This window comes from Crocuta crocuta, unplaced genomic scaffold, assembly GCF_008692635.1.
Source record: "Crocuta crocuta isolate KB4526 unplaced genomic scaffold, BGI_CrCroc_1.0 scaffold185, whole genome shotgun sequence".
In the NCBI taxonomy this organism is placed as follows: domain Eukaryota; kingdom Metazoa; phylum Chordata; class Mammalia; order Carnivora; family Hyaenidae; genus Crocuta; species Crocuta crocuta.
In genome coordinates this window covers 476,657-499,407 of record NW_027530518.1, presented here as the reverse complement: position 1 = coordinate 499,407, position 22,751 = coordinate 476,657, and the positions used below count along the sequence as shown (strand labels likewise).

The window sequence follows — 22,751 nt, the reverse complement described above, 5'->3', positions numbered from 1 at the left end:
CACACCCCACCCAGCAGAGTTTGGGCAGGGCGTATGTCCAGCTTCCCTTCAAGCTTCTGGCCAATAGGATGTGAGCAGAAGTAAAAGGGCAGCTCTCAGGTGATCCCCTAAAAAGGGAGCTCTTAGTCCTATGCTTACTTTGCCTCTTCCACCTGGCTGGGAAAGGGAACAGCTAGAGAGACATAATGAACCCACAGTAGATATCATGCATTGGTGATGTAAAGTCACCATGTCAGCCTCATTACCCAGTGACCTTGTGGAGCAGAGCAGCTATTGCCCTGGACCACCCCGCTACCCACCATTGTACTATTATCTGAAAGAGAAACACAGGCCAATCTTGTTAAAGCCAGTGTGTTTGGGTCTTTTTTGAAAGTGGCTCAGCCAGTGGCTTAACCAAAAGACCAAGGCTCAAAGGAGCAGTTTAACAACATTAAGCCTTCAGCTGTGCTCATTTTATGGAAGACCATTTCACTTATTATGACAGCTGTTCCTATGTGGCTTTGGCCCACTTTGAAAACTTCCTCAACTCCATCCCAGTAAAGAAATCTGTAGGTTTGTTGAATGAGAGGATCAGAAGGGTTGGTTCATCCAATCAGTCATAAATGTAGATGCTACTTTCTAAAATGGTGTAAGAACACAAATTAGCAGCAAATCTGGTTTCTATTTCCTTTTCTCCTTACATCATTTCCTGCTAACTCCTACCTTTTATTTATTTTTACAATTCTTCCTGACTCCCCCTTCCCTTTGGATTTTCTCTGAGGTGCCTAAATAAGTTGTTCAAACATGTGACATTACATGGGTCGTCAGTGATGGCACATTAGGGCACAGCTGACCGTTGGCAACGTGAGTACAGGAGTTGGTGAAACCACATGACAGCTATACACTGTTACACTGTGGCAGGGAGCTTCCTGTTAAGACACTGCTAAACCTCACAGGGAAAATGAAAAAGGCCAAGGGTCACCTACAAGTAAAAAAGCAACTGTAGGCAGAAATGTAAAGGGCTTAGTAGACTTTTTTTTTCCAAACTGAAATCTTAATAATTCCCCTCATTTATAAGTCAGCAATGGGTCTAGGTGTCTCACATACACGGTATCTAATCTTTACAGAACTACTCAAGGTAAACATTCTCATTCACATTTTACAAATGAGACTGAAATTCAGAGTAAAATTAGGGATTTGAACCCAGTTTTGACCCTTACCCCCCTATAACACAACATCCTGCCTTCCACTTTTGACAAGAAATATAAAGTATTAAAAACTGGTCTTGGAGGATGTGATTAGTTTTATGTGTTAAATTAGCTGACCATGGTGCCGAGATAATGTGGCCAAATATCATTCTGGATGTTTCTTTGAGGGTGTTTTTGGATGAGAGGTTAACATTTAAACTGATACACTAAGGCAGATTGCCCTCCATAATATGGGTGGGCCTCATCCAGTCAATTGAAGGCATGCACAGACCACACAGAGTGACCTCCCTGGAGTCAAGAGGAATTCTGCCAGTATTGGACATTCAGACTCGAACTGCAGCCCCAGTGCTGTTCCCTGGGTCTCTAGCCTGCAAGCCCATCCTGAAGATCTTGGACATGCCAGCCTCTATAATTGCATAAGCCACTTTCTTAAAATAAATCAATCTCTCTCTCATATATACATATGTGTATATATATGTATGAGATATAATATATATCATATATCTCCTATCTATATCTACATCTATCTATCTATCTGTTTCTCTTAAGAACCCCATCTAATGGGGTGACTGGCTGACGCAGTTAAGCATCCGACTTTGGTTCAGGTCATGATCTTGCAGTTCTGAGAGTTCGAGCCCCACATGGGGCTTTGTGCTGTCAGCGTGGAGCCTGCTTTGGATCCTCTGTCTCCTCCCTCTGCCCTTCCTCCACTCACATGCATGCTCTCTTTCTGTCAAAAAACAAACATTTTTTTTTAATTAAAAAAAAATAACCCATAGAGGGAGAGAGGATTATAAAATAGAGGGAAGAAAACAGAGTGTTCCCAGAGATGAATGGTGGTAGATTACAAACCAAAACAACCAGAGAAAAAGTAAGTTGATTCACTGCTATAGACTGCTCTGAACTGCTTTCCTGCAGCTTCAGTGGTTTCTCTGGGAACGGCACAGCCACATACACCAAGGGGTAAGGGAGTTAAGCTAAGGATGCTGAGGTTAGACGAGTGTTCTCTCCCAGCCTGTAATGATGCATCTGTCTGTGGCAGAGTTTCTCCTCCTGGGGTTATAGGAGGACTACTTTTCCCAGTTTCCTTTGCAGTTAGGAGCAATAATGTGATTGGGTTCTGGTCAATGGAATATGCATGGTGTGATGTAAAGTACTTCCTGGCCCACAAAAATTTCCATAACCCTCTAGCTCTCTTATCTACTGTTCCAGCAACCTGGAAAGTTCATATTCAAAATGAGTTGACTAGAAGATAGAGGAGCACCACCAGCACCATATTAAATTTTGTATGAACAAGAAATGTCCTTTTTAAAAAAATATTTTTGAGAGAGAGACAGAGACAGAGACACAGAGAAACAGAGCGTGACCAGGGGAGGGGCAGAGAGAGAGGGAGACTCAGAATCTGAAGCAGGGTCCAGGCTCTGAGTGGTCAGCAGAGTCTGACGCGGGGCTCGAACTTTCGAACCATGAGATTATGACATGAGCCAAAGTCAGACACGTAACTGACTGAGCCACCCAGGTGCCCCAAGAAAAAGTCTTTTAAGTACAATTAACCCACTGAGATTTGGGGTTTATTGCTTCCCTTCTCTTAAGCTATTTGGTGCTGACAAAGGCAGCATCCATTAGTCTCTGTATTGGTTAGAAGAAACCCAGTTGCTAAAACTAAGAGGGTCAATGATACAGTGTTTTTAAAATAGAGCAACCAGGGGTGCCTGGGTGACTCAGTTGGTTAAATGTCCTGACTCTGGCTCAGATCATGATCTCAGGGCTACGAGTTTGAGCCCTGCATCCCGTTGGGCTCTGTGCTCAGAGCCTGGAACCTGTTTCAGGTTCTGTGTCTGCCTCTCTCTGCTCCACCCCCACTCATGCTCTTTCTTCTCTCTCAAAAATAAATAAACATTAAAAATTTTTAAAACAAAGGAACCAACTGATCTGTTTACACAAGCTGTGCCAGTGATTATTTTCACAGGTGTCTCAGTTTGGATGATAACTGTCAGCATGGACACCCTACTTAAAGAACAAAGAACTTTATATCTCTCTCACTACACAGTCCAAAGTTTGCACTCCTGCCTAGCAGCTCAGCCCTGAGTTCCTTTTATGTAATTGTGCTCTGTGGACTTCAGGACACTGTTGTCATCTGGATATTTGAAGTGAGGCTGCTGCCATGCAGAGGTTGTCATGAGTGACTTTTTGATTTTTTAATCTTTTGATTCCTATGGTTAAAGAAAGACCAAAGTGGAGGCCACAGTTTGACCATACCTCTAGCCCAAACATTCTTAGTCACGTAATCAAAACATAAAACTGTCCTGATTTTTCCAAAATGCTGACTCTGACCTTAAATATAACTTAGGCCTTCTTCACATCAGCATAACCTATAGCTTCCTAGTCAGCTACACTTGAGTACTCTTATACTGTGCTTCTACCCTAAGAAGAATATCAGTTTCTAGTAGCCAATCACAGTAGAAAACAAATGTATTTCCTTGTGCTCTATAAATTGAGCTGTAACTGCTGGGAGCCAGCTTATACCCACTTTTGGTTTGAAGTATCCCTCTTTGCAAATAGTTTGCTTCTGGCTCAATAAAATATTCATACCAAGATAGTCTCTCTGGATCTTCTCTTGACACCATTCTAGACTATAAGCACAAAGAGACCAAAGTCCTAGTCTTTTTGTTTCTTATTTTGAGATCATTAGATTCACAAGCAGTTGTTAAGAATACAGAGATCCATGGGATTCCTGGGTGGCTCAGGAATTCTGTTAATGGGATTCCAGTCAAGGCTCCAGCTCTTGACTTCAGCTCAGGTCATGATCTCATGGTTTGTGGTTTCAAGCCCCACTTTGGGCTCTGCACTGGATGTGTGGAGACGGCTTGGGATTCTCTCTCCCTCTCTCTCTGTCCCTCCCTAGCTCATGTGCGCTCACTCATGCGCATGCTCTCTCTCAAAATAAATAAATAAACATTTTTCAAAAAGAATACAGAGATCCTTTACCTAGTTTCTTTGCAAAACTGTAATGTAGTATCACAACTAGGATGTCAATATTGGTGCAAGTTAAAGATCTTGTACAAATTTCCTCAGTTTTACTTGTACTCATGTATGTGTGTTATTTAGTTCTCTGCAATTTTATCACAGATGCAGATTTGTGTGACCACCACCACAGTCAAGGTGCAGAAAGGCCAGTTTTGTTTCTGCTCACTAATACTTCCTCCCAGGCCCAGAGCAATGCCTGTCACAAAGAAGGCAGTCAGTAAATACTCACTGAGTGAATAAATGGATGCTATACTAGCCATGGTGCTCAGAAGCCATAATAGCAATGCAAAAATCCACCAATGTAAATGACATACATATAACAGTCCAGAGCTAACACTGGAGGGACAGCTGTGGCATCTGCCTCTGGGCCAGGTGATTGCTACAGACCCACCATTTCCTCAGCTGATGGGCAGGGGAAAGTTAGGGTGTGTCTAGTCCTTAAAAGTACAAGGCCTGGAAGTTGCACACATTGCTTCCTCTCACATCCCTTAGGCCAGACTTTAGTTGCAAGGACACACCAAGCTACAGGGGAGGCTGAGGTTGATTGTATTATCTGCCTGCCATTGACCTTCCCCTCCCAGCGCTTGGCAAGGTTCCTCATGGTATAGAGTACTTCCATAACCCTACTGATGTTTGGCTTTGGCCAGGGAAATGTGGGCAAAAATGACAGTATGTTGCTTCTGAGCCAAGGCCATGAGTGGCCTCTGTGTTTCTCCTCATCCCACTAGCATGGCTGCCACCCTGCATGAGAAGAGCCTGCCCCAGGAAGCTATTGGTGCAGAGGATGATACAAGTGGAGCCAACCCTCAATCTGTTCGTGGCCTGAAACAGAGCTGTCTCTGCTGAAATGCAAGGAACATAAATGGATCTGAGGAGTGGGCACTGAGATTTTGGGGGTGATTTTATGCCGCTTTAATGCAGCAGAAACTTAATGCAGTGGCCATGAGTTCAGCCTTCACTGAGGAGTTCTACTGTTAAAGGGAAGAACACATGTTAGTGTACTGTGAGAATTCTGTGTGTACGAGAGGGTTCCTCCCTGGACAGGGCAGAGACATCCAATCCTGTGGGGAACTCCTTTAGGATTCCAGGGCATTGCCTAGTCAGCTTCGTTAGCATGACTATAACGTAAGGGAAGCACTTTCCTGGGGCCATACTGTGGATGGAAGCACTGGAGATGGCCTGACCTGGGGCCTACTGGAATGGTGAGAACAGACTGGGAACCCCTTGGTCTGGAAGCATCTTGGAAATGGAGGGTGGGTTGCGTGTGGGAGAATGATGATAATGGAAAACTGTGTTTTAACAAATAGTCACATTAACTGAAAAACTTTGGGAAGAATTTTCTCTGTGAGTCAAGAGGTGGTGCTAATAATAGAAGCCTGAAATAAATGTTTTGCCATATTAAATAACCAGTTTGTTGCCAATATAACCGTAGAAAAAGCTACCATTCTAATCTGCAACCTATACAAGATTTAGAATAAACGGAAAGAGTATGGATCCATCTACCAGATCAATCAAACTTTACCTCTAAAGGATCATTTCTCCACAGTGCCTCAGCATCTCAGCATTCGCAGTTTGAGTGATAAACGCAGCTTTTTAAAGAAAGCAGCTCTCTATACTACTTGCTGATTAATCTGCCAGGAATTTGGGTGTGCAGAATTGGCATCGAATTTCTTCTACTTGGGAAACTGCTGGAAATATGCAAGAGTTAAAAAGCTCTCAAAAGCACAGCAATTTAGGTGTAATATCCATTTTGAGGTAGATGAATTAGTCCCTGATAAAGTATTGGCTGCTTACTTGAAACTGAGGAAAATAAAACATAGTTTAAAACATTTCTTCAAATGAGGTGCCTGGGTGGTTAAGCATTTGACTCTTGATTTTGGCTCAGGTCATGAGATCCAGCCCTCTGTTAGACCCCACGGGATTCTCTCTCTCCTTCTCTCTCTGCCTTTCCCTGACTCGTGTTCTCTCTCAAAATAAATAAACTTAAAAAACAACAACAACATTTCTTCAAATACAAATATATCCTAAATTTTACTTAGGCTGTTTTTGTTTGTTTGTTGTTTTTGTTTTTTGGTACTTATCTTCCTACTTTTTATTATGAAAACTTGAAAACACGCGAAAGAATCACAAATGTCTTCTGTCTAGATTAAATGATTGTTAATGTCTTACCATATTTGCCTTTTCTCCTCCTCTCCCCCCTCCCCATATACCAAAACACACCAATTTTGAAAATAAGTTATTAATATGACATTATAATCTCTAAATACGTCAGCATGAATCTCCTGAAAACAAGGGCAATCTCCTATATAACCATAATGCCACTATCACACCTAAGAAAATTAATAATCATTCTATAATCACAACTAATATTAAAGCCATAGTTAAATTTTCCCACTTGTCTCCTAAAGATTTCTATGCAATTCCCCCATGATCTAATCAAGGTTTGTGGAATCCATCTGGAGGTTAATCTGGAAACTCTCCTCCCACCTTAACTTCTGTTTGGTTTTGACTTATGATGTTGACTTTTCAAGAAGAGTCCAGGCCAGATAACTTTATATATATAGTCACACATTCCTGGGGCACCTGGGAGGCTTAGTCAGTTGAGTGTCTGATTCTTGATCTTGGCTCAGGTCATGATTTCATGGTTCTTGAGATCAAACCCCCTTTCGGGCTCTGTGCTGACAGCAAGGACCTCCTCTGCCCCACACCCCCCTGCACCCCCCCACCTCTCAAAATAAATAAATAAACATTAAAAAAAAAAAAAAGAAGTCACACAGTCTTCATTTGTATGATTGTTTCCAGATGGGATTCTTTAATTTTTACATTTAAGACTATATTGTCCTTAAAATGGAAGTTAGGTCTGGAGGCTTGATTAGGTTTAGGTTAAATTTTTTTTTTTTTTTTTTTTTTTTCAGGAATACTTCAGAGGCATCTCATGAGGATCTTCATACACTGGGTTCTTCCACTACTGGTGATGCTAAGAGTGATGACTTACTTGGCTGAGACACTGACTGCCAAACCTCCATGGAAAGCTATCTGCCTGGAAACAGAGACTGCAGCAAAGTTCACAGGCTAATGCTTTATGAGAGGTGCAGTCCTGTGAATGAGAAAAAAAAAAAGGTGGGGGACCAAAACAGGAGGGAAAATGAATACAATGCAGTTTGTTGCCAAGCTGGCCAGGATTTCGTAAGCAGCCTCACTTGGTTGTGTGGGGCATTTTTGGAGGTACTCTGTGGCACCACTGCATCTGGGTGGGGTCCTTCTCTGGCACAAAGCCCACAGTGTACGAGTACCCCTGTACTTCTGAATTGTGCTGCCAATGCCTCCCCACAACCACTGGGAAAGCCAGGGCTTCTGTGGATCCCACTGTGTTGGACTTGGGTGTAGGAGCCTCTGTGTACCTGGTAGGTGTAATAACAGTCTTGCCAAAGGCAAAAATGTCTGTGATTGTAGGAGGTGAGCTGACAAGATGGAGGCTGGAGTTTTACACTATAATTGGGACCTCTTTACCCAGGAGGGCAAGTGGGTCCTGAGAGAGGCAGGCAGGGCCAAATGCATCTGTGGGGACAGGCATACACTGTATCCAATACCAAAAGGAACATCTTTTTCTTTGAAATTAGTAATGATATGTGGAATCATACTTTGCCTCTATAGGAATATCCTATTGCCCAACTACTTTTTTTTAAAGTTATTTTTTGTCATCGATTTTTTTGAGAGAGAGAGAGAGAGAGAGACGGTACAAGTGAGCAAGAGGCAGAGAGAGAGAGAGAGAGAGAGACAGACAGACAGACAGACAGACAGACAGACAGGAGCAGGGCTCACCTGGGCTCATGTTTTAACCAGGAGGGGCTTGTGCTTACTTGATGTGGGCCTCAAACTCACGAACTATAAGATCATGACCTGAGCCGAAGTCAGATGCTTAACAACTGAGCCACTCAGGAGTCCCCAATTACTTTTTATGTAATGGTTTTAGTACCCATTGATTATTCTTGCCTGAACCTATTATTACATCAGGAGTTGCAAGCTATGGGGGCTAGTCATGCCCACTGTTACTATACTACAGTGCCATTGCTTCTGGGCTCTTCAGGAACACAACTAGGAGTATATATATGAGTTCATACTGTTATTGGCATTATTAAGCAGTATTTTTCTTAAAATACTTCTTATATTTTACCTTTTTCCTTTCATATTGGAAATTCTTGGTTCCCAATAATATTAATGTATTTACAGCCAGAGTAGTGTGTTCAAGTTACCCAAAATAACTTTCTCGGTCATTGTTGGTTCAGTAACTAATTTTATATAGAGTTAGGTCATTAGTTTCGTTTAAGGTCCAGGCTTAAGGCATTTTCTTTATGATGTACTTTTGTTTCAGAGTATATAAAATACATGCTTCAAAAATCAACATTGTATCAACACATTTAGTCAGAGAAGCCTTACTCCCAGGCATTATCCTTTCCACCCTGTTTCATTTTCATTAGTTTCTGGCTTCTCCTTTCTGGTATTTCTTTTTGCTGAAATCAGCAAATAAATGGATATAGTTGACCCTTGAACAATACGCAGGTTAGAGGTACTGACCCCCTATGTAGTCGAAAATCCACATACAACTTTGACTCCTCCAAAACTTAACTATTAATACCATACTATAATAAGTATTATATACTGTATTCATATAATAAAATAAGCTAGAGAAAAGGTTATTGAGAAAATCATAAGGAAGAGAAAATAAATTTACTGTACTGTACTGTATGTATAAAAAACAAATCCATGTATAAGTGGACCAATACAGTTCAAATTGTGTTGTTCAAGAGTCAAATATATTTTTTAATTGCCCTTCTTTCATATACATAATGCAGAATACTATATACTCTTTGTCTAGATTTTTTTCTCAATAACATATATCCAGGGAATTGTTCCATACTGGTTCATAGATATCATAAGTGCTAAAATTCATTTACTGTCATTCATATATGTATATAGACACACACACACACGAATATTAGGTGTATTAGTCAGGGTAGGCCACACGATGTTGCAGTAACAAAGAAACCCTAAATCTTTACAAATAAAGGTTGGTTTCTTGCTTACATAAAGTCCTATGTGGGTTAGGGCACCCTCCTGTGTATTAAAACAACAAGACTTGGGATATATGCCAGAGCCCAGTTACATAGCCCCAAACAAATATAAAAAGGGTTGAAAATATGACTCAAGTTCATGAAGAGGAAATAGAAATGGTGAATTATATAGTATTCCCTGCCACACCTGACTTTACATTCATTCTCTCATATAAATCCCATAACAGCTCTACAAGTTAGGTACTTTCATTATGTCCATCTTACGACTAAAGACATGCAGGCTTCATTTACATGCTTTTTAAAATTACAGTCAAGATCAGTTTCAGATCTAGGTGTATTTGGTATTGTCTGCTAAAATAGCACAGCAAACCCACCTCATCCATTGATAAATGCAACATTTGGAGGCAAGTCAGAGATCAGAGCAATCGGTGTAGTACAATATTTAGGCTTTGGTTTTACAAGCTTTTTTTTTTTTCCTAACAAGTGTGCAAAATAAAAATTAAATTCCTGGAACGGTAGAGACTACGACATCACAGGACGTGGAACGGTAGAGACTACAACATCACAGGACACAATGTTTCAGTAACACTGGATGATAAAACAGTTTTATTTATGATTTCTAAATCAAGAGCTAATTGTTTCAGGAATTTTTTAAAGTTCAAAGTGAAACTGTAAACATGTTTTCTTCCTCTTTCTAAGTATAATATGTTCACTGCATGAGAGGACTAATGACTCTTTTAAAACCATTTGGGATAGCTCTGAGGAATTACACCAGGTAATCTTCAAAGATTTTTTTTTTTAATGTTTATTTATTTTTGAGAGAGAGAGCATGAGCAGTGGAGAGGCAGAAAGAGAGGGAGACAGAGAATCTGAAGCAGGCTCCGCACTGTCAGTGCAAAAAGCTTGATGTGGGGCTTGATCTCATGGACTGTGAGATCATGACCTGAGTGGAAGTCCAATGCTGGACCAATTGAGCCACCTAGGTGGCCCGTCATCTCCAAGGATTTTAAAGTTCAAAAACCTTCCTTTTAGAGGAGGAAAGAAAATAAATTTTAAAGGCCATTTGGACAATGCCTCTAGTCATATGATTTATATTATATTTATATAGTATATTTATACATATTTATCTCTATTTATTGCCCAAGATTGGGTACAACAATACAAGGTCCCAATATATGTTTTTAATAAGTGTTTGTAGCAAAAGAAACGAAATGGCAAAATGAGGAACTCCACTTTAAATGAAGCAATGGCCATCCATATATGCAAGAGACTGCAGATTCCATGAAAACATAAGGTAGTTCCAGAAGGTGACTTTTCCAGAACAAGACAAAGCTCCCCTTACCTGTGAGTGTGAAGAAAACTCGTCCTGGCTGTTGATCCAAAACAGCTTTCATAGTAATATCCTGCAAGTATCAACATCTTGATTAGCAGTGGTTTTCAAACATTTTGGACCCTGACTATAGTAAGAAATATTGTTAGGCATGTATACATACATTCACTCACAGATGCAGTTTCATGAGACAGAATACAGGAAAAACATTCTGATCCTCTCCCCTCAACCTATTCTACTCTATACCCTATCTTTTCCCAAATGCTGGCATGACTGCATTCACAATCTAGAAGACTGGCTGTGTGAAATCCTTGTTATTGATGCCTATTGCTTTGGCTGGACAATCAAACCGGCCTGTGTAGTCTATTTTCTCTTTTTGTCCCATAGCTCCCAGAAGGAGGAGGCCTCAGTACTTGGAGAGTGTACTGTCACCTCAGAATCAGTAATCAAATCCTGGAACTTGGAGGACTCAGTGCTATTTATAGAAGTTGCCCCTACTGCTTTAATTCCATCTTCAAAAATGTTCAGGTTCACTTAGCATGTTGACATGTCACTAGAATTGCCAGATTTAGCAAAGGAAAACAAACAGAACCAAGATGCCCAGTTACATTTGAATTTCAGATGAACAATGAATATTCTTAGTGTATGTTCCATGCAATAACAATAAGTCCTTGTTCATCTGAAGTTCAAATGCCACTGAGTGTTTTGTATTGCATCTGACAATCCAGCTGGCTGCACACCCCGTCTCCCTTTACCTTGAATGTCCAAAATATTAAGGATAGATCTAGGGTGGACTGCTTGTGGGCCCTGCTCTTGGGAGGGTGCACATTTTGGCTATCTCCTTCTGCTCTCCTGTTTTCACTGTTGGATACACACCCCATAGCCCCCTGCAGTGCTCTCACATCTAGTGGGCACCCACTTATACATGACACTGGGGAGGCAATGTGGCACAAATCCTGCTCCTGCCGTGTCCACTTGATCTTCAGGTCCCCCTGTAACCTTGGCATCCAAGTCTCAGGGATGCAGGCTGTTCCACTGCTGCCTCTCAGACACAAAAGGAGACTCGCCAGCCCTATCCAGTTTTTTAACAAATCCATCTCTCCTTCCTGCAGCCACTACAGTCTCTATAAGTGATTTTTTTTCCATGAGGGAGAGCCTATCGGGAAGAGAATTGCTTCCCACTCCACTCCTCCCCAGCCTACATGCTCAGCCTCTTTTCTGCTTCCAATTTGGTGTATCTCAAAGAAAAGTCTTGCCTTTCCATGAAAGCATACTATCTGTCCACACAGGCCAAGTCTCTTCATCCCCTTAGAATTAGGATCTTTGGACTTGGTTTTTCTTCTCATTTACTCCCCTCCCCAGGAAAATTGGTCATTATCTGAAATTGCTCACAAATGAATGGTTTAGGGATCTTCTATGCCACCTGTTATTCAGGTTGTCCTGGCTGTTCTCATAACATTTGGTTAATGGCAAGAATAAATTTCACCTCCTGGTCAAGGCTTGGGCTCTGAGTTTTCAGCTTGGGGGCCTTACAGGGCCTCTCTCCATGGGTTGGGATGTGTTGTAAGGCTGTTGCTGTGTTTCTTCAGTGGCCTGTAACCGGCCCGACGACAGGGGCTCCACATTTGTGGAATCAGTACATGAAGCAGAGTCGTCTGCAGGTGGACAGAGAGAATTGAAAAGTATGGGCCATGATCCTTGCTGTCCCTTATTTTTGCTTTCTTCACACCTTTTCAATAAACACATCCTCCTCCCTCTGATTGCCAAGATTCTTCAAGAAGTGCTGGCCATACCACAATTTCTTCTGGGGTCTTCCTTCCCTTTGTTAACACTTTCTTAGCTAGACCTTTCTGCCAGGGTCGTCTGGGTCTTCTCAAGTGCTATTTTAAAAACACAACACAACAAAACTAACCATTATTAATGTCTAAATGGTTGTCCCTGGGATAAATTTGAAATTCCATATTTAAAAAAATAGAACCTCACAGATATTTATTAAGTTTTGCTATGTATGCCTAACACTGTTACGGTCACACAAGGTTAAGACACAAGTTCCTGCATTCAAGAACCATAATCTGAATACATAAAAAAGCCATTTAGGGATGACCCTAAGAAACTAGTAGATAATAAAATGCATTTCAAGTAACTTATAAAGGACACATAATGACACTGTTTCATCATTTGGGGGAATCACAGAGACTTTGATCAGATTATCCCTAAAGTTTCCTTACTTGTTCCAAATAGATTATTTAAATTTTATATAATAAAATAACAAGATACTGTATTCACTATGTGTCAGGCACTATTGCCGGCAACACTCCAGTCTTTACAAGAATACCATGAGGTGGCCATATATTCATTTCCCACTTGGCAGGTATGCAAATTTAGGCACTGAGGTTAAGAATTTGCCCACAGCACAGAGCTCCATGGTAGAGCTGGCGTATGAACCCAAGGCGACAGGCTCATGAGTGTACACAACACAGCTGTGCCACACTATCTCTATGCAGGCCTAAACTCATGCTTTCCAGTAGTCACTTTTCAGGCTGCACTTTCTTACATTTGTAATGGGGAAACATCATACTGTTCCCAGAATGCCCATACTATTTTCCATTACTCAACAAACTTGGCTCTCTGGGTTCAAACTTGTACAACTTGCAACCTAGTTTCTTACATTTTCTTGGCTGTATCTTTTTAGGGGTTTGGTTTACTGGAATCTGTAAATTTTACTCAGATTTTAGCTCAGAAGTCCTGCCTCATTTACTATGTCATGTTTCTTTCCTCCTTTTCTCAAAATGGATCAGGTTAAATATTCAACATTTTGTCTCTCTTCTAAACTTTCTTAAGTTTGATACCACACCTTCCCAGGCAGAATTTCCATACAGTGCTTCACTAAAACTTGGGTTTCTTTTCTGGGTGCTCACGACTAGCCTACTTGAGTCTCTCAAGATACTACTAGGGGTTGGGTGGAACTGAAGAATATGGAAAGGAATAAGACAGTTGTACCACAATGAATTCTAATACAAGGCAAAGAAGAATCAGTGCTGACAACTGCTGATGTTTCAAGGAGGGAGTGGCATTTGAGCTGGTGATAACAGACTTCTGAAGACTCTGGGGAGGAAGAAAAGGAAGAAGTAGAGGCCAGGCTGAGGAAGAGGAGATGAATCTGGAGTCTCCGTGTACCTCAGACTTAAGATCCCTGGTCGCTTCCCTGGAATGAAGTGCCTGTGATATTCCAGGTATTGTCAAAGCCCAGGAAAAAAGTAAATTATTTTTTTTTTCTTGGAATATTCTTCTCACTCTAGGTTGTAGATGAATACATCAGATCCATTTCAGATACAACACCCAATTCTCTGCTGAAATTCCAATTGTTTTTTGCCCACCCAAGAAGGCATGTTAGAAGAGAAGCATGCAAGCTTGATATTTCCACAGACATTTCACAGACATTCCACAAGCTTGATATTTGACCTCAAATGGGTCTGATTATTTAGGAGGGTTAATCACCTAAAATGGTCAGTCCTTTAACTGCTACTGAGAAGCCTGAAATTAAGTCCTCCATTAAGAGCAACCTCGGGCTGCACCTAGCCCCAGTTCCAGGAAAAGCTTCAGCTGAAGCCACCCTCGGACCACCCTCAGATCAGCCAATCAAAAGAAATGTGTAACATTCCTGTGGTCTGAGTCAGGGCTGGGAACTGCAGGTAGTTACTCTGTACAAACTAGCCAATCACTCACCGCTTGCCTAAATCCCACATAGGCCCTTTGAGCTCACCTCATAATTGGTCATTTTCAAAGGATTCTCAAAGGTCATGATTGGGTCCCGCCAAAAGTAACGGACGCCTCACAGATACTGAATGGTCAAAACTGTTACCATGGGTACTGTACAATTATGACTGGTGCTTATGTGATGATGCTATATGTACAATGTGTGCACTATAACACCTCCGTCTCTTACCCCATAAAAACCCTGCTCGCTATTGTTCGGGGCTTCACCTTGCTGCCGCTGCGCCGGTTGGCGGATGAGCAAGACCCTGCTCGAGCTTGTAATAAAGACCCTTATGTACTTGCATCGGTGTCGGCTCCTTGATGGTCTCAGGGGACTTGCAATTCAGGCACAACACTACTAGGAATGAATCAGTGTGTGACGCAGCACAGAGGTGACTGCCACACAGCAGTGAGACAACTGGGAGGTGGCAGGCACGGGAAAGGACTATTAACTTCCAGAAGCCTGTGGCTTTTTCTCCCCTTAAATAGTTTCCAGACAATTCCTACTAAGTGTTTGCTGGGATATTGGGTTGTCTTTAACTTACATTCTTCCATTATTCTGAAGTAGCCTATTGCGGGACCAGGGAAAATATTAGAAAGCAAATATACCTACCAAAGATCAGAGATGGTCTTTTGAAAGATTTACATATGTCCTTTCCTTTTTATGACTAATAAAGATTATTACTAAAAGTTATTTAAAATGTTTCCAATACTCAGAAATGGCTATTCTGATTTAAAACCCATCTCAGGGGTGCCTGGGTGGCTCAGTTGGTTAAGCGTCTGACTCTTGATTTCAACTCAGGTCAGGTTGTGGGATCCAGTCCCCCGTTAGACTCCACACTGAGTACTGAGCCTGATTAAGGCTCTCTCTCTCCCTCTGCCCCTCTCCTCCATTTGCATACTTTCTCTCTTTCAAAAAATAAATAAAAATAGAAATAAAAAATAATAAAACCCATTTCAAAAAAGATAAAGGAATTATGATAAGGTTATAATTATAGCATGGTTTGAGGGGAATGTTGTAATTGTTTTCTTCCAAGGACTTTGAACTGCTCCTATATGAGGAGAACCTTTAAAGGATTTGGTTGGGGTATTTGGAGGCTGGTCACCGCAGTCAGGGCCTTGAGAATCCAGACACCTCGACACCAAAACCAATTTAGATTACAAGCAGTAGGAATGTTCCTATTTGAACTCGTTCTGCTTGGAGTAAAGCATTTATGACCCCAAACTAGGAACTACTCCTCCTTCCCTTTAAGACCTTGCTGGTGACCCACTTACCCCCTTTAAGTGACCTTAAAAAGCAACTTCCTGATTAATTTTAAATCCCTCTAAACACTCTTTACTTCAGTACTTCTGAAACGTCTTCAGCTTTTTACTTGTAAATTTCTTTGTTCTTTCCTAAGAGTAAGTCTCCTCTTAACCAGTGACTAACCTATCTGGAAGGCAAAAGGCACTTCTATTTTGGACTGTGTTCCCTTGACTTCTCCCTTCTCCATCTCCTCTTCCCTTCCAGCTACCTCTACTACCCATGGAGCTCAGTACAGGAAAGCCTCAGCCTCCCGGCATCAGGATCCAAGGTTTTTTATCCTCTCTAGGTAACTGGACAACCCTCACTAATGAAGCTGGTCTAATGAAATACTGACCTGAGCAAATGCTCTTGGCTTAAATGCAAATTCACGGTTTAAAAACAAACCAACCTAGTGGTTGTCAGAACTTGTAATTGTTAAAGAAAGGTACTCAAAAGCAGACTAGCCTTCATTATGGCATAATCACACTTTGAGAGCCCTGAGAAAGGGACATGCCAGGTAAGAAACAGGAGTAGCTTCGTAAGGGAGGAGGGTAAGGGGCTCAGGGCTTTCTCTGTTCTCAGATGGAGAGGACATTAAGTGATCTCCCATGAAAACTCAATGTGACCAGCATCCTGGCACTTTCTGATTGCTATCTGTAAACTTCTAAATGCCATAGATATTTACATTGCTCTTTGCAGTTTTAAAAGAGTTCCCACAGCACTGGTTTCATTTGATCCTCATGAATACCTTGCCAGGGGTGAAGGCTAGATTTCATTATCTGCACTTGGAAAAGGAAACCAAATCTTCCACCACAGAAATCAGAGAAGCCAGGATCTGAGCTGGCAGGTAAATGTTAACTGAATTAAACAAACACAGAAATATATAAGTGTTTTAAGGTAAACAGGTCACTGTCCTTAAGCTCATAATCCAGTTGGGGAGGAATGCTCAAAATTAAAATAATTTAAATAATAATACAATTTAATAAGGAAAAACTAGATACAAGATGATGAGTACATCCTTCTTTGTGAAATGAAGAAAGTGCTTAAATAGCTTTCATCGACCATGACTGAACTGAAATCCCCAGGGTCCTCCACTTGCCACCCAACCTTCATCTCAAGTCTCTGCTTAATATTCTAGGTTTTACTAGGATTCCTTACAGTGTCTGTAAAAAGTCCAGCTTTACACTTAGCAATAGTGATGTCAGAACTTGTCACATCCTCTTCAGTTCTGTACTTGCAGTGCAACTCTGGCCCTCCTGCCCCCTCCTCCCCTCCTTTTCTTAGGTCACAAGGGACATGAAAAAGGGGGTAGGAATATCCATCTTCAGTGTTCCAGAGAAGTCTACCTTCACCTCCTGGAATTAATGAAGGGAAAAGAGTTTAGAAAATGGCATGGTGACTAATGAATCAGACATGAAAAAAAGATACTAAGGAGGATGTTTTGAGGAAAGAATACCAACCAGGCCAAAGAGAAAGTGAGAGAGAAGACAAAGACTATGTCCATGGTAAGGATTATTTCTACCAGACACAGAAGAATCATGGTATGATAATTATGTGTGTATGAATAGAGATAACTAATAGGGATGACAGATCATTTAAAATGGAGATTTCCAAAGATTGAGGACAGCATCGGGTATCACTACTCTCCAGAACACACAAATTATGCCCAAATGCCTCCTCCTTCACCTAGGGATTCTGTGGCCTTCTGTGTGGAGACTGGTCCTGTCCCATTATTCACTCCTTATAGTACATTGGCAAAAACAGACACAAAAGTCTCTAGTCTACTCCTAAGTATTAATTTATTCTGAAGGCAGAGCAGAGCATAGGCAGCAAGACCAGACCTCTGGCCTAACTGCTGTTGACTTCTACAATATCAAATGAGCACAAAGATAGACTTAAAAGGCAAGTACCAAACTAGGAAAATATTTGCAACACAAATAACAACATCTTATTGTATATTCTATAAGAGTTCTAGCAAAGGTGTGACACAAAGATGAGTCCCCATGAGCAAAAGACACAAGCAGACAACTCACAAAAGTGATATATAAAAGCAAGTTCCACTTTACTAGTAAAAAGGAGAACACAGCTTAAAAGCAATACAAAACCAATTTTCTATCAGATTGACAAAGATGACAAAGAATGAAAAGACAGTGCTGCCAGGTGCAGAGAAGAGGACCCTCCTGCCCACTGGTGTCAAAGGGGTGCCACCCTTCTGTAGGCCTGCTGACAACATGCATCAAATGCCTTCAATAATGAGTGCACCTTTTGATAACAGTTCCAGGATTTTATACTGAGGAAACAATTAGGGATGTGCACAGAGAGTTAGTTACAAGTAATTTTACAGAAGTGAAAAGTTGGAAACAACCCAAACGTACAAAAAACAGGACTATAATTATGGTACATTTGTACAACAGGATACCAAGCAGTCATTAAAAATGCCACAGAAGTATATTTTTTGACATGGAAAAATGTTTGTAACATATTAAGCAATTAAAACTAATTATGATTCTAACTATGCACATATATATACAGAACAAATATGTATATATAGGCTTGATTACTTCTGGATTTTTTTTTCACTTTGCTTATTTATGGTTTACTGCTTTTTCTGTAATTAATGTCCATTTCTTTTATAATAATTTTAATGTTTATTTATTTTTGAGAGAGAGAGAAAGCGAGCACGAGCAGGGAAAGGGCAAAGAGAGAGGGAGACACAGAATCCGAAGCAGGCTCCAGGTTCTGAGCTGTCAGCACAAAGCCTGATGCCAAGCTCAAACCCATGGACAGCGAGATCATGATCTGAGACGAAATCGGATGTTTAACCAACTGAGTCAGTCAGGCACCCCTCTTTTAAAATAATTTTTAAAAAACAGGTAATCATGTGAGGGTAAAAGGATAGAATAGGCATTAATAAATCCTGAATTCACTGGGATTAAACTGTAACTAAACATTAATAAATAAATCATAAAGTGTCAGCATTTACCTTGAATTAACTAGATTTAGGTTTTCTGCCATCAGAGGTAATAAGATAAAGTCACTAGAATTAAAAGTGACTTGAATTCTAGAAAATACAGTTACAATTTAGGCATAACCAGCCTTTGAACTATAAAATCTGTACCTGTTACATGTTTATATGTATGTATAGAAAATATTTGGGAATGCCTGGGTGGCTCAATCAGGTAAGCATTTGACTTCAGCTTAGGTCATGATCTTGTGGTTCACGAGTTTGAGCCTTGCATCGAATTCTGCGCTGATAGCTCAGAGCCTGGAGCCTTCTTTGGATTCTGTGTCTCCCCCTCTTTCTGCCCTTCCCCCACTCTTACTCTGTCTCTCTCTCAAAAATAAATAAAACATTAAGAAAAATATTTGGAAGGATAACCACTAAATTTAAAAGTAGCCCTCTTAGCAGGGTGGGATTAGAGGAGGAAGGCAGATAATTAACTTTTTATTAACACTACTCTATGTTGTTAGACTTGTTATAATTAGCATGCAAAAATCTGAGTACCTTTAAAAAGCAAAAATGGTTCTAATTATGAATATCTAGAAATGTGAACAATATCTATGGTATGGAGAAAAAAATCCATAATTCAAAATAATGTATACTATGCTCATAACTATGTCATGTATCTACATGTGAGAAAGGCTGGGATGGGAAAACTCGATCATGAAAATAGTTGTTCAATTTCACTTATTTGTTCACTTATTAAACAAATGTTTGTTGAGCACCTACTAAGGGCTAGGCACTTGGGATACAGCAAGGAATCAAATAGCCAAATATGACTCCCCTCATGGAACTTACATTCTAGCAGAGGTAGACAGGCAAGAAGTAGTAAACATATAAATACATTGATAAGTGAGTGCTATGGAAAAACTGCAGCTGAGTAAGAGAGACTGGCACTGCTATGAGTGAGGGGAGGGTTAAATGGGTTGGTCAGAGAAGGCCTCATTGAGGTGACATTGGAGGAAAGGTTTGAAAAAGGGAATGAATTAGGCAAATATCTGAAATATCTAGAAGAGCTTTATAAGCAAAGGGGACATCCAGTGCAAAAGCCCTGAAATGGGTTCAAGGAAAAGCAATAAAGGCAGTGGGCCTGAGTCAGAGTAAGTAAGCAAAGGGATAGCAGGTCAGAGATAAGCAGGGCAGTTAGTTGGTACTGGGCTTTGTAGGCCAAGTATTTAGGCTTTTTATTCCAAGTGAACTGGGGAGCCACTGTGTGGTTTTGAGTGGAGAAATGCCAGGATCCCTTTGGCTGTTGTATGGAGATCAGACTATAAGGGATGGGGGAGTTTGGCAGAGAGACCTGGTTGATCAGGTGAGGGATGAAGGTCGCTATGGGGATTTTGAGGTGTTGGACTCTAGGTATAGTTTGAATGGAGAGCCAACAAAATCTGATTGGGTAGAGGATGTGACAGAGGTATATGAGGATGGCTCTTGAGGTTTGGGCCTGAGAAAATGAAGTTCAGTTGCCCTTAATTCAGATGAGAAAGACACTGAATGGAGTAGGTCTGAAGTAGAGGAAAGAACTTATTTGTGGACCTATTATGTTTGAGTGTACTAGCAATATAAATTGTTTGCAGAATGTTTCTAGGGCCACCTGCTCTCGGTCTCTGCTTGGGTAATGATCTCACAGTTCATGGGATCCAGCCCCACATTGGGCTCTGTGCTGACAGCATGGAGCCTGCTTGGGATTCTCTCTCCCTCTCTTTCTGTCCCTCCCTTGCTTGTTCTCTATCTCTCAAAATAAAGAAATTTTAAAAAAAATTTTTTTTAAAGAAGAGAATGTTTCTAATATTATGATGGCATCTTTCTCAAGAAATCATTTCAAGACTCCTGACCCCACAATTATTATATTCCCAGTACGGAAAACATGCAAGTTAATTATTGCTGGGAATCTGGAGAAATTACGAGAATAGAAGCTAAGCCAGAAGACTGAAGCCTAGGTTCCAGTTTTCAAAAAGGGGGAAAAACCGGAGGCTGCAAATTTATCCAGTCCTGGCAGTATTCTAGAATATGTCAGTAAAGGGATGGCATACGGACTCTAAAAATTAGCTAAAGCTCCTCTTAGCTTAGAGTCAAACAAGTCAGACTTCTCTTCCATGTGTCTTCTTTCCTCCTCATAAAGAACCCTTCACTTCTGATACTTTAGACCCCAAATGAGCAGGTTTTCTCCCCACCAAGCAATCATCTGTGACACCAGCTGGCTGCATCGGATTCTACAGGTTAAGAGATCAGTCCCATGAGACTAACCACACTGTAGATACCAATCACAAGCAGCAGGTCCACAGTTACCCACAACTTCTGTCTGACTTAGCTACAATCTGGAGGTTCCCAGGACCTCTTTCCCTTGGATTCAATTACTTGCTAGAGCAGCTTAGAGAACTCAGGAAAACACTTATTTACATCCATCAGTGTAGTGAAGGATGTAGATGAACATCCAGATAGATATACAGGGTGGGTAGGGAGAGTGCCAAGTACAGGAGCTTCTCTCCAGTGGAGCTGGGATGCCTTGGTCTCCCAGGACACAGATGTACTCACCAATCTGGAAGCTCTCTGAACCAGACTAGTAGGAGTTCTATGGAAGTTCCATCACTTACGTATGATCAATCATTAACTTCATTTTCAGCCCTTCTTCCATCTCCACAGAATCATGTCTTGGACTTTCTAGTAACCAGTCCTCATCCAGGAGTTGTCTAGGAGCCCACCCAGAGCGGCTTGTTTTGAACAAAGGGCTTGCCCATCAACCCAGGAAATTCCAAGTTTCACAAACCTTGTGTCAGGACCATGGTCAATGACCAAATATTAACACAAAAGATGCTTCTGGTGCTCTTACCACTTAGGAAATTCCAAGGGTTTTAGGACTTTTGAGCCAGGAATGAAATAAAGGCCAAATATATATATTCCTTCTTATAAACATAGCATCTCATAAGATAGCCAGAAGACTAAAGCCTAGGCTTGTGTTTTCAAAAAGGAGGGGGAAACAGGCTGCCAATTCGTTCATAGTCCTGGCAAGATTCTAGAACATGTCATTAAGGGGATGATATATGAATTCCAATAATTAGTAGCTCCTCTTGGATTTAAGTTGAACTCAAGAGCAAGTCAGGTCAATGTATTTAGAAAAGAGGCTACCAGGGCAATTTTGGAACTTGGCAGTCCACTGCAGGAGTGGAAAGGTTTCTTTGGAGATAGGTCTCCGGTGGAACGTGATAGTGGCAGTACTGGGTAGTGTTACAGCCTGGGAGTCCGGTCTCTGCCACTTCCTCAGTCACTCAACCTCAGGCTTACCTCTCTGCTGTGCAAGGGGTGGTAACCATGTAAATTACTTCGCACAGTGTGTGTAAAGGGTGTAGTGAAGGCGCGGGGCACTCATTTTAGAGTATTCTTACCCTTTTCTTTCTCTCTTCTGACGAAAGTAAAGGTCCTGCCTAGACGAGAGAAGTAGCGAGAAAAAGTAAGCGATGAACAAAATAAAACTTTCCTTTGGTACTGCCACAGAGCTGTCAGCACTGGAGCGGTTAATACTGGCCTCGGCGCTTCCTCAATTGTTTCTCCCCGGGAGGACCAACAACCAGAGAGCGAGAGGAGTTGCCTTGGCCTTTTCCAGCACCCAGAGCAAGCGGGAGGTTGCTAGGCGACCTTAGGAGGGAGGGCACCGGACCGAGCTGCCCCACCCCCTTCCTGCCCAAGTCCCACCCCGCTAGGCCTACGGGCTTCTACGCTCGCGACAGGCCGAGGCGTCGTGACGCATGCGCTCTTCTTACCGCGCGGCTCGAAGTGACGCGCGCTCTAGCTCTTCGCGGTACTCTGCCCCGCCCCTTCTTGCGGGGCAGCTACGTTGTCCCCCAGCTCTGTTCTCTTCCAGACTTGGTCCTGCTCACACCTCGTCTTCAGTCCTGTGGACAGTGACTGCAGAACAGCTTCAAACCCTGCAGACCAACATCCCGCGCTCCCGTGGTGGCGGTGGTGATGGGCGGGAGCAAGGGGGGGTGTGGTGGAAGATAAGGCGGGATGAGGGGAGGTGGCAGTTGCCTTCCGCTCACTTCCGGAGGACGGGCGGAAGTGGCTGAGGCGGATGGTGGGAGGGGGGAAAAGGAGC

At 41.7% G+C, this 22,751-nt stretch overlaps 1 protein-coding gene and 1 long non-coding RNA gene across 5 annotated transcripts in view; one reads left to right on the top strand and one right to left on the bottom strand.

Annotated features, from left to right (window-relative positions):
• LOC144234129 (uncharacterized) overlaps nucleotides 1–22,503 on the bottom strand; it is a 28,218-nt gene extending 5,715 nt beyond the window's left edge. Inside the window, exons 1-6 of one of the 3 annotated variants that reach the window (XR_013335870.1) lie at nucleotides 22,417–22,503; nucleotides 22,042–22,080; nucleotides 12,410–12,496; nucleotides 12,103–12,271; nucleotides 10,629–10,689; nucleotides 5,737–5,902 (exon numbers count right to left, since the gene is read on the bottom strand). This is a non-coding gene — a long non-coding RNA (uncharacterized LOC144234129). Of the gene's footprint in view, nucleotides 1–5,736; nucleotides 5,903–7,025; nucleotides 7,312–10,628; nucleotides 10,690–12,102; nucleotides 12,272–12,409; nucleotides 12,497–22,041; nucleotides 22,081–22,416 lie in introns of those variants that run through there. The other 2 variants (XR_013335871.1, XR_013335869.1) reach the window with 2 other exon arrangements.
• Nucleotides 22,504–22,528: 25 nt separating this feature from the next.
• Nucleotides 22,529–22,751, top strand: part of MGAT1 (alpha-1,3-mannosyl-glycoprotein 2-beta-N-acetylglucosaminyltransferase) — a 21,152-nt gene continuing 20,929 nt past the window's right edge. The window contains exon 1 of one of the 2 annotated variants that reach the window (XM_077767268.1): nucleotides 22,529–22,615. The gene's annotated coding sequence lies outside the window, so the exon portion shown is untranslated. Of the gene's footprint in view, nucleotides 22,619–22,751 lie in introns of both variants that reach the window. The other variant, XM_077767267.1, reaches the window with a different exon arrangement.